At 43.9% G+C, this 9,093-nt stretch overlaps 1 protein-coding gene across 5 annotated transcripts in view; it reads left to right on the top strand.

Annotated features, from left to right (window-relative positions):
• The first annotated feature begins 3,366 nt into the window (after nucleotides 1-3,366).
• The window catches only part of Rnf185 (ring finger protein 185), a 43,305-nt gene continuing 37,578 nt past the window's right edge, over nucleotides 3,367-9,093 (top strand). For 2 of the 5 annotated variants that reach the window (XM_008841020.3, XM_017800119.2), the window contains exon 1: nucleotides 3,369-3,517. The gene's annotated coding sequence lies outside the window, so the exon portion shown is untranslated. Of the gene's footprint in view, nucleotides 3,518-3,537; nucleotides 3,638-9,093 lie in introns of those variants that run through there. The other 3 variants (XM_008841022.3, XM_008841023.3, XM_029567323.1) reach the window with 3 other exon arrangements.

Raw genomic sequence — 9,093 nt, 5'->3', positions numbered from 1 at the left:
GAGAGAGAGAGAGAGAGAGAGAGAGAGAGAGAGAGAGAGAGAGATTGTGCAATGGCTCGTGTGGAGATCAGAGGACAAGTTTCCAAGGCTTGCATAGCACGTGATTTTGCTCACACAGCCATCTCACCAGCCCTTATTATTTTTTGAAACAGAGGCCCTCTCAGTGGAACTGGGGAAGGTCAATTAGGCTAGGTTGGCTGGTCTGCAAGCTCCAGGGATCGGCCTATCTCTGCCTCCCCAGTGCTGGTATTACAAGCATGAGTCACTACACCTCTTTTCATGGATGCTGAAGATTGAACTCAATTCTTTGTGCTTCACAGCAAGCACTTTACCAATGAGCCCATTTATCCACTTCTCTATGGCAATAAAAGTCATGGATTCTTTCTCTGTTTCCTGGCCACCGATGGACTGAAATCTCTGAAATCAATATTATGAGAATGACTAAGGCTTACTAGAAGAAAAAGAGGAAGATGCAGCTGATGAACCATTCGCAGCACTAGGGAGAGAAGGGGGCAAGCCCCCACAGGGGAGCATGGTGAAGACAGAGGAGCGGCTTGAACTCTCAGTAATGGTCTGTACCACTCCTTAGCCATAGGAGAGTCAGGAGTATGGAGGTGAGAACAGTCTAGCCTCTGCAGAAGACACTGACCACCACTGCTAAGTGTCTGAATGAATGAGAGCTTGCAAAGGGGGAGCAGGGAAAAAGTCCCAATGAGCTAGTGTACAGGAGGGGACATCTCTGGTCAGGCTGTTATTGTGAAGTTGCAGGAAGAAAACTGACAGTTGAAATACAAGGCAACTCATGTGGAAAACCTCAATGCTAAGTGGCAGTGCTATTGATGGCAACCAGGATGAGAGAGATCCTTAGGCCACTCAGAGGGCTGCAGGTCCTCTATGAGCCTGCTGTACTCCAGGCTCAGTAGACAGTTGGAGGAGAAAATAAACAACTGTGCAGAAGTGAAGCAGGAGCTAGTGGCTCTAGGCCACTAACCTAGAGCAAGTGTAGGTGCTGAAGAAAAGGCAGATCAGAAACAGGCTTAAAGTCAGATTCTAGAAGAGAGCAAAAGGTTATTTCCTTGTACACCAGGTATCTCAGAGATAGGACTGCTGAAGGCCAGGCCACATTGCCAGATTCATACTGGGAGCAAAACTGCCAAGTACTTATGAGACCAAAGGACTGGAGCTTGTGGTGCCCAGTAGATGGAAGCCTACACTAACAGCTGGAACTTCTTGTAGAGGATAGGAACATGGTACAGTCCAGATAGGCCATGGTGACCATCAGTACTTTCACTGCCTGCAATACTTCAGTGACCACCAAGGCGAGAAGTCCCCTGGGTGCAATACAAGTCTAACTGAGTACTGTCAGCAAGCCAGGTTATTGTGCCCTTGTGGGCCCTGCCCAGCACAGCAGCCCTGGAGGACAGGTCCCTGACTCAGCAGGTTAAACTGAAGGATCTATGGCTCCTACAATAGTGTGATGAGAGAGGACTAAAGAAAGCTATAGCAAGATGAACTTGTGAAAGCAGCTAGTTTGCAGAGGAAGACTGAAGCACTTCCTACGCATTCTAAAGAACAGCATATGAGCAAAACAAAACCCTTGACATACAAACAGGAGGAAAAGACCATACACCTGAGTACCAGATGTTCTGGGGTTCATTCCTTAGCTTACTAGCCCATTTCCATGCTTGGAAGAGTCCCCCACTATTTAATAAGTCATCTATTTCTATTCCATGCTCATCTTAAAAGGCCTGAACATTACTCCACCTCTCTTCCTGGCAGCTGCAGGATTTTCATCCAACCCATACTCTTTTTCTCTTAAACTCTAATGAAACATTGAGCTTCCTTTTGAGTCCATTTCTAAATTATTTTGGTCCTCTCTGGATTAGAGGAAGCCACAAGTGGAGTTGGAGATAGAGACAAGGTCAAGAACACTGGGGAGAGGGGTGCAGTCTTGTCTTTCTTATGGAATATGGGTCAAGTGGAACGGAAAGCCATTCAGTGCCAAGGATACTTTGAGGCCAGTATGCCAGCCCCACCCCACCTCAGCTTGCACCTGGGATGCTACTGCTACTGCTTGGTGGGAGCCACGTGTGTAGTCCCCAGGATGCAAGTCCCATCCTGTTCTACAGAAGGAGGTGTCTCTCCTCTTTGCACAGTTGCACAGCACTGTAGAGGCAGTCACAGCACTGAACATTATTGCACTGCAATCGTGTTTGTTATATACTTAAATAACATTTATATCCTAGTCACTTATTTTTATAATAAATGTATTCACTACTGTTAAAAAAAAATCCCTCATGGATCACCATTTCATTCAATCGGTTAAACTTAAAAAAAAATTTATTTATTTACTGTGTGTGCACATGTGTGGAGGTTTAGAGGTCAAAAGACAACTTGCCAGCTCAGTTCTCTCCTACCATGTGGGTCCCAGAGATTGAACTCAGGTTGTTAGGTTGGCTGCAAGCGCCTTTACCCTTTGAGCCATTTCACTGGCTCTGATTAGTTATACTCTTGCTATCTTTATTATTTTAATTGCATGGATTTGCTGGTAGGGTCTTCAAGGTACTCCTGTATCCGTTTACACATTCCCACCCATCACCATCATCCTTACATCCCAGTGCAACAAGGCATTCCAAGCTGGTATTTCCGGAACTGGCTTTGTTCAGGGCAGCCCCCATAATCTTTTTCCATATATATATATATAAAATGTCTCATGTATTGTTACGGAAAAATCAGAGACCAACAGCCGAAGTCAGGTGAGGAGATAAAAAGAGTCAGACCCCTTGTTCAAGTTTTGGAGGGCTTTTATACTCATGTGAGGAAGGTAAGCAAAAGGTACATAGCATATACTTGGTAATTAGGAAAGATAACATATAGCAGCAAAGATTACGGGAATGTGAAAGCTTTGGAAAACAGAAACTTCCATCCTGGGCAACCAACAGGGTAGGAGGTAGACTCCTGCTCACCTCCCCGATACATATCTCTTCTCTCAGTTTTCCTGCTCCAAAGTTCTTAACTACCATCACACTGCAAAAGCTTTTAGGCTCTGACCTGCTCTTCCATTTCTATAACAGTATCCCATACTTCGAAAACGACCTTGAAATTCTGATCTGCCCCCCAAGTGAGTGCTGGGATTACTGGCACATTACACACACGGTTTATGCGATGCTGGGGCTCGAACCCAGCCTCAGACATGGGAGGCAAGCACTCCACCAGCCGAACACCATCTCTGGCCTCCGCATACTTGAAATGCTTCCAAGAGGCCTCAAGCCTGTCTCCGCTTCCTGCCGGCAGCCGGAACCTTTGAGCCAGGCCCCTGGCCCGGAGCACAGCGCAGAGGACCAGCCTTTTCCGGTTATAGCCGGAAGTTGCTCTGAGAGGGGTGGCTTTGCGTCAGGTGACCGGCGTCCGGGTGGGAGGGTCGTCTGCTCAATCTTTCTGACTGACGCGTCTCCAAGGCTGGCTTGTCCACTGACAGAGGGACAGACAGGTGGCGGCGACGGCGGTACCACGACAGGTGAATGACGAGCTGGGGGCCGAGGAGGCCGCGGGAAGGGGCGGAGATGCGTCCGCCATCCCGGGGCTCAGGGACCACAAGCCCGGTTCCCCGAAAAAAAGGCCAGGCTGGTGTTGGCCTGTGAGTACAGATTGGGGAAACTGAGTCCTTAAGTCCGGGAAGGGCGCCCACGGGCTGCTTCCTGGACAGGAGCTCACCGACTCTCTCCCGGTGCGGGGTAGTGTGCATTGAACGAGTTTTCCCGAGTGGACGGGGCGGGGGTGGGGGGTGGGGTGTGACGAACAGATTTGGGGTGAAAAGTCGGAGGCCTGGCCCCGAGACTCCTCCACCTACAGCCAGTGGTGTTCCAGGCCACATCCCTTCCCTTGCCGAGCATGGTTTCGTTTGTAAAACCGGGTACTGCTTCTCCAAATCCGGTCCCCGCCCCCACCTGCTTTGATATCCCCTGGGATGATGGCCTTTCGGTCCTAGACTCCAAACAGCTGGTGTTAGAATCTGGGTTTGGAACCTGGGAAACCTTTTGAAAGTTCTTCTCGGGAGTCCTAGACCTTCTGACGTGTGGAGCCTATTCTTAAGTGCTTTCCCCGCTCTGAATGTTTTACTCGCTTGGAGGCTACTAGAGCCGGTTCAGTTTTTTGAACTGTCTAGCTTAGGAGAAAACACTGGAAGAATAACTGTCTTTAAAAACGGAAAGAAAAAAAAAGTTATGACAAAGAAGGTTTCCACTTAATCTTTGGGGTGGAAAGAGGCAGAACTGGGATTAATAGGTGGATTCTACAGGAAGATAAAATTTTCCAGAATATAAGAACTTCATGGAAGAATCACTGGAGATGACCGCTGATGGGATGGATTGCCTCTTTGTGGAAGGATGTGTACAGGTATTAGATGGAAATCCTTTCCAACTTGAAAAATCTCATGACTCTAAGTAGTTACTTGAGTACTTAGTTTCCCTTGCTGATTCTGCCCTTAGGGTCAATGTGACATTTCCTTCGTTTTTCTTTGAGACAAGTCGTGTGTATCTGTATCCCAGGCTGGCTTCAGACCTCCCTTGTAGTCCAGGTAGGCCTTGAACTCCTGATCCTCCTGCCTCAGCCTTTTGAGTACTGGGATTACAGGTGTGCACCGCTGTGTTCATTTAATATGATATTTCTTTCCCTGCTTTCTTTTCTTGGGGCTTCCATCTCCCTAGCCTACACCTGTAAGGCCAGCACACTTGATCTTATGTAATCTCTTCCTGGTTGTCATGTGTCCATCCTTAGTTTCAAGGACTTTGGAATGACCCAGCATCTGATAAAGGTAGCTGAAATGTTTGTTGTATGAATAAACAAGGACCCATTTCATTGGTTAGCAATTTTAAAATTTTGCTATCTATTTATTTGTCAGTGGCTCACTCTGTAGCCCAGGCTGGCCAGGAACTCACAGTGATCTTCATACTTCAGCCTCCCAATCCCAAGTGCTGGATTTACAGGTGGGAATCACCATGTCTGGCATTAGTACTTTATTTTCCAAGAACAATTTAGAAAACCTCTGAAAACTGTGACCAGAGGAAGCCAATGAACTCTTTTTGGCAGAGTGCTACTATGCAGTCCAGGCTGATGTCAAGTTCGTGATCTTGCCTCAGCCTCCCAAGTGCTGGAATTACATATGTGGAACCAGGCCCTGCTTGGCAGTGAACTCTGGATCATAGAGAGGGGTGGTATTTGAAGTTGATCAGGCCAGTCTTCTCCCTGATTTATAAATTGATCTTTAATCTTTAGCAGTGTGTATATAGATGAGAGAATTTTTGTAGGCCTATATGCTAGTTTTTCATCCAGCATATGTGAGCAGCCTTTTTATGGTCTTGATTTGCCAATTTATCTTTCCAAATGATCATTCAAGCAAAACTGTAGTTTTTCTGATCAAACATCAGATTTCTTTCTTTGACACTTTCAGAAACCTCAAAAAGATCACTTTTCAACTCCTATTGGAACACTCCAGAATGCTTATGTTGTCTTGAGAAGCAGAGCTTCCATATTACGACCCAATTCTGTTGACACTCCTCCCCAAAACAAAAAGTTGGGGTTGAGCCAAAAGTTGCTGCCTGTTTTTCTGCTTGTTTATTTTTCCTCAAGATTAAAAAAAATATATAATTGTGAAATGTTTTGGATGTTATCTGACAAGATCAGGCATATTTAAGGTAGTATAGCCTTCAACTTGGTTGTTATCTACTGCTGGGAAAAATGCTCTTAATTTGTTGGAGTTTAAAATTTTTTTTTTTAATGTAGTATATTGTCTTGTATGTATTGTTCGTAAGTGCATCTGTGTTGTACGGTGCCCACCCTCAGAAGAGGGTGTCACATTCTCTGGAACTGTACTTACGAGCAGGTGTTAGCTGCCATGTGGGTGCTGGGAATTGAACCCAGGTCCTCTGCAAGAGCAATCAGTGCTCTTAACCATTGAGCCATCTCTCCAGCCCCAATTTGTTGGAGTTTTTAAAACTTCTTAATGTGGGAGTTTTATTTTTTAAAAATTCTTTAATTAATTTGATGTCTTAAAAAATGTATACTGCCAGCCACCAGTCTGAGGAGATACCTTTAGAAAAGGGGTTTGATTGTAAGAATAAGTTTGGGAAAAGGTACTTAGCACCGTCCTTTTCTAGGGTGTCTTCACATGTTACCACATTAAAGGCAGAGAGGTCCCACAGTAAAGAAGTGGCTTTATAAGCTAGGGTAATAACATGTTTTGTTTGTTTAATGTTGCCAAACTTATTTGATGTGAAACCTCTTTATTTTTAAGACAGGGCCTTGCCCAGGGCAGTCTCAAATTTTCAATCCTCCTGCTTCAGCCTCCCAAGTACTGTGATTACTGGTGTATGCCATCCCACAGGGTTATTTTTATGGGGTTTTTTTTTTTTGGTTTTTTTTTTTTTTTTTGGTCTTTTTGAGACAGGGTCTCCCTGTAGCCCCAGCTGTCCTGGAACTCACTATTTAGACCAGGCTGGCCTTGAACTCACAGAGATCCACCTGCCTCTGCCTCCCAAGTGCTGGGATTAAAGGCATGTGCCACCACGCCTGGCTATTTTTATGTATTTTTAAATTGAAGAACACATTGGCAAATTCTGACCTAGAAACTTTGGCCTGTGGGTCAAATCTAGCCCTGCTGCATATTTTTACGTAGCTGACTGTTTTCTTTTTTTCCTTCTATTTTTCTTGGTTTTGTTTTGTTTTGAAACTGTCTCAAATTGCAGCTCAGGCTAACCTCAAACTTGCAAACTTGTGGTGCAACTCTGCCCCAGCTTCCCAAGTGCTGAGATTGCAGGCATGTACTATTATGCCTGGTGGTTTACATTTCTTGTGTGTGTGGGTGTATATGTGTGTGTGTACATGTGTGTACAGTTGTGCTCACTTGTATATGGGTGTGGAGACCAGAGGTCCATGTCAGATGTCTATTGCTTACTGCCTCATTTACTTTATTTATTTATTTATTTATTTATTTATTTATTTATTTATTTATTTATTTATTTTGAGAAGCTGTCTCTCACTGAACCTGGAGCTTGTGTTTTTTAGCTATACTGGCTAGCTGAAAGATCTGCCTGTCCCTTCCCCCAGCACTGGGGTCATAGATATGTGCTACAAGCATTCAACTTTCACCCAGATGCTGGGGATCCGAACTCAGAACACCGTGTGTGTACAGCAAGCACTTTACCAGCTGAGCCAGCTCCCCAAGGTTCCATTCAGTCACACCCATGTATTGCCTGTGGCTTCTTTACTACAACATGGAGTGGGACAGTTACCACAAAAACCATGTCGCCCACGAAGTCTGCCTAATAAGTCCTGTGGAGCAGAAGTTTCACAAAATGACCCAATTCTGTTGACCCCCACTTATAGAAAATTTTTGACTTCTTTAGAGGAAAAAAAATTGCCAACTTCTGACACATATTTTTATACTTTATCCAAATTTTTCCATTTGTCCCAATACCTTTTCTGTTCTGGGACTCAACCCAGGATCTCAGATCACGGTTCAAGTCTCCTTAGTCTCTTCTAATCTGAGACAGTTTCTCAATATCTTTTACGACTATAATCTTTTTTTTTTTTCAATTCAAGATGAGCGACTTACTAAATTGTCCCTGACATCCTTGAGCTGACAGTTTTCATACCTCATCCCCCTGAGCAACTGGTGTCACAGGCAGGCACCACTCTGTATAACTATAAACTTTTGAATAGGGCTGGCTAATTATTTTGTAGAATATCTCAAACATTTTTTGAGATATAATTCACATACCATAAAATTCACCCTTTTAAAGTTTGTAATTCAATGGATTTTTATATATTTATAAGACTATACAGTCATTAGCATATATAATTCAAAAACATTTTCATTTTTCATTACCCCTTCAAAGAAACCCTGTACAGTTAACAGTTATTCTCTTCTCCCTTTCTTTCCATCTTCTAACAAGCACTAATTTTTCTGTCTTTCAGTTTGCATATTCTGGATACCATGCACATCCAGCTTGGATAATTATTTATTTTAATTTTATGTATATGAGTGTTTTTTTCTGTATATATGTAAGTGTACCACATGCATGCCTAGTGCCTGAGGAGACCAGCAGGAGGCATAGGACCCCTGGAACTGGAATTATGGACAGTTCTTAGCTACCATGTAGGTGCTGGGATCTGAACCCAGTTGGCCTATGTGTGTAGATCAGACAATTTGTAGGAGTAGGTTCTCTCCTTCTACCATGTGGATCCTGGGAACTGAACTCAAGTTGTTAGGCTTTCAGCAAGCATCTTTGCCTACTGAGCCATCTCACCAGCCCATTAATCTGTACATTTTATTGGAAGAAATACCTGTTCAGTTCCTGCCCATTTTGTAATTTGGTTATTTTTTCCACATGTACAATTTTGAATATAAATATTCCAATTGTTTGTAAATTCCCTGAAGCCCTGGAAGTACCTAGCTCAGAGTGAGCTGAATGGCAGAATGAGGGCATACCAGTTATTTCCTCAGCTGGATGGAGTTGGATTTGGACATGCTGAAGCACAGTCCATTTTAGACTGCTGATTATGCAGAGCTTGATACAACTCTAGCCACCGCTGAACATTAGTAACCATGTTTAAATGAAAGAGTATGGAAACTACAGCATCAACCAAGATGTGGTAAGAGCATTTGGGAATCCTGTTTGGGAGCTACTCTGGTATTTGCCTGTTTACAGGTAGAGAGCAGAAGAGTGCATGGTAGTACGGAAGTGTGGCATACTTAGGACTAGTGCTAGATGTGGGGTTATAGAACTGCTATTCATCAGGCTTCTTCTGACCCCACAGCTTTTGGCTGTAACCACATCATCTTGAGCATACTATAAAACAAACACCTCAGGCATTTAAATTGTTAAAGATTGCTCAGTTCACATAAAATATTTTAGAAAGTGTAGAAAAGCCTCCCTCTCTCTTATCACATCTCTCTCTCTCTTTCTCTCTCTCTCTCATTATCTAAAGAGAACCTTTGTTACAGTTGCTGTATTTCCTTCTTTCTTGAAACTGGGTACATTGTGTGTGTGTGTGTGTATCTATGTGTGTATGTACACATGCTGCATTAAGCAT

This window comes from Nannospalax galili, unplaced genomic scaffold (assembly GCF_000622305.1).
Source record: "Nannospalax galili isolate Female #2095 unplaced genomic scaffold, S.galili_v1.0 scaffold259, whole genome shotgun sequence".
NCBI classification, from domain to species: Eukaryota; Metazoa; Chordata; class Mammalia; order Rodentia; family Spalacidae; genus Nannospalax; species Nannospalax galili.
The sequence above is the reverse complement of the archived record's forward strand: the minus strand, read 5'-3'. Positions and strand labels throughout refer to the sequence as shown.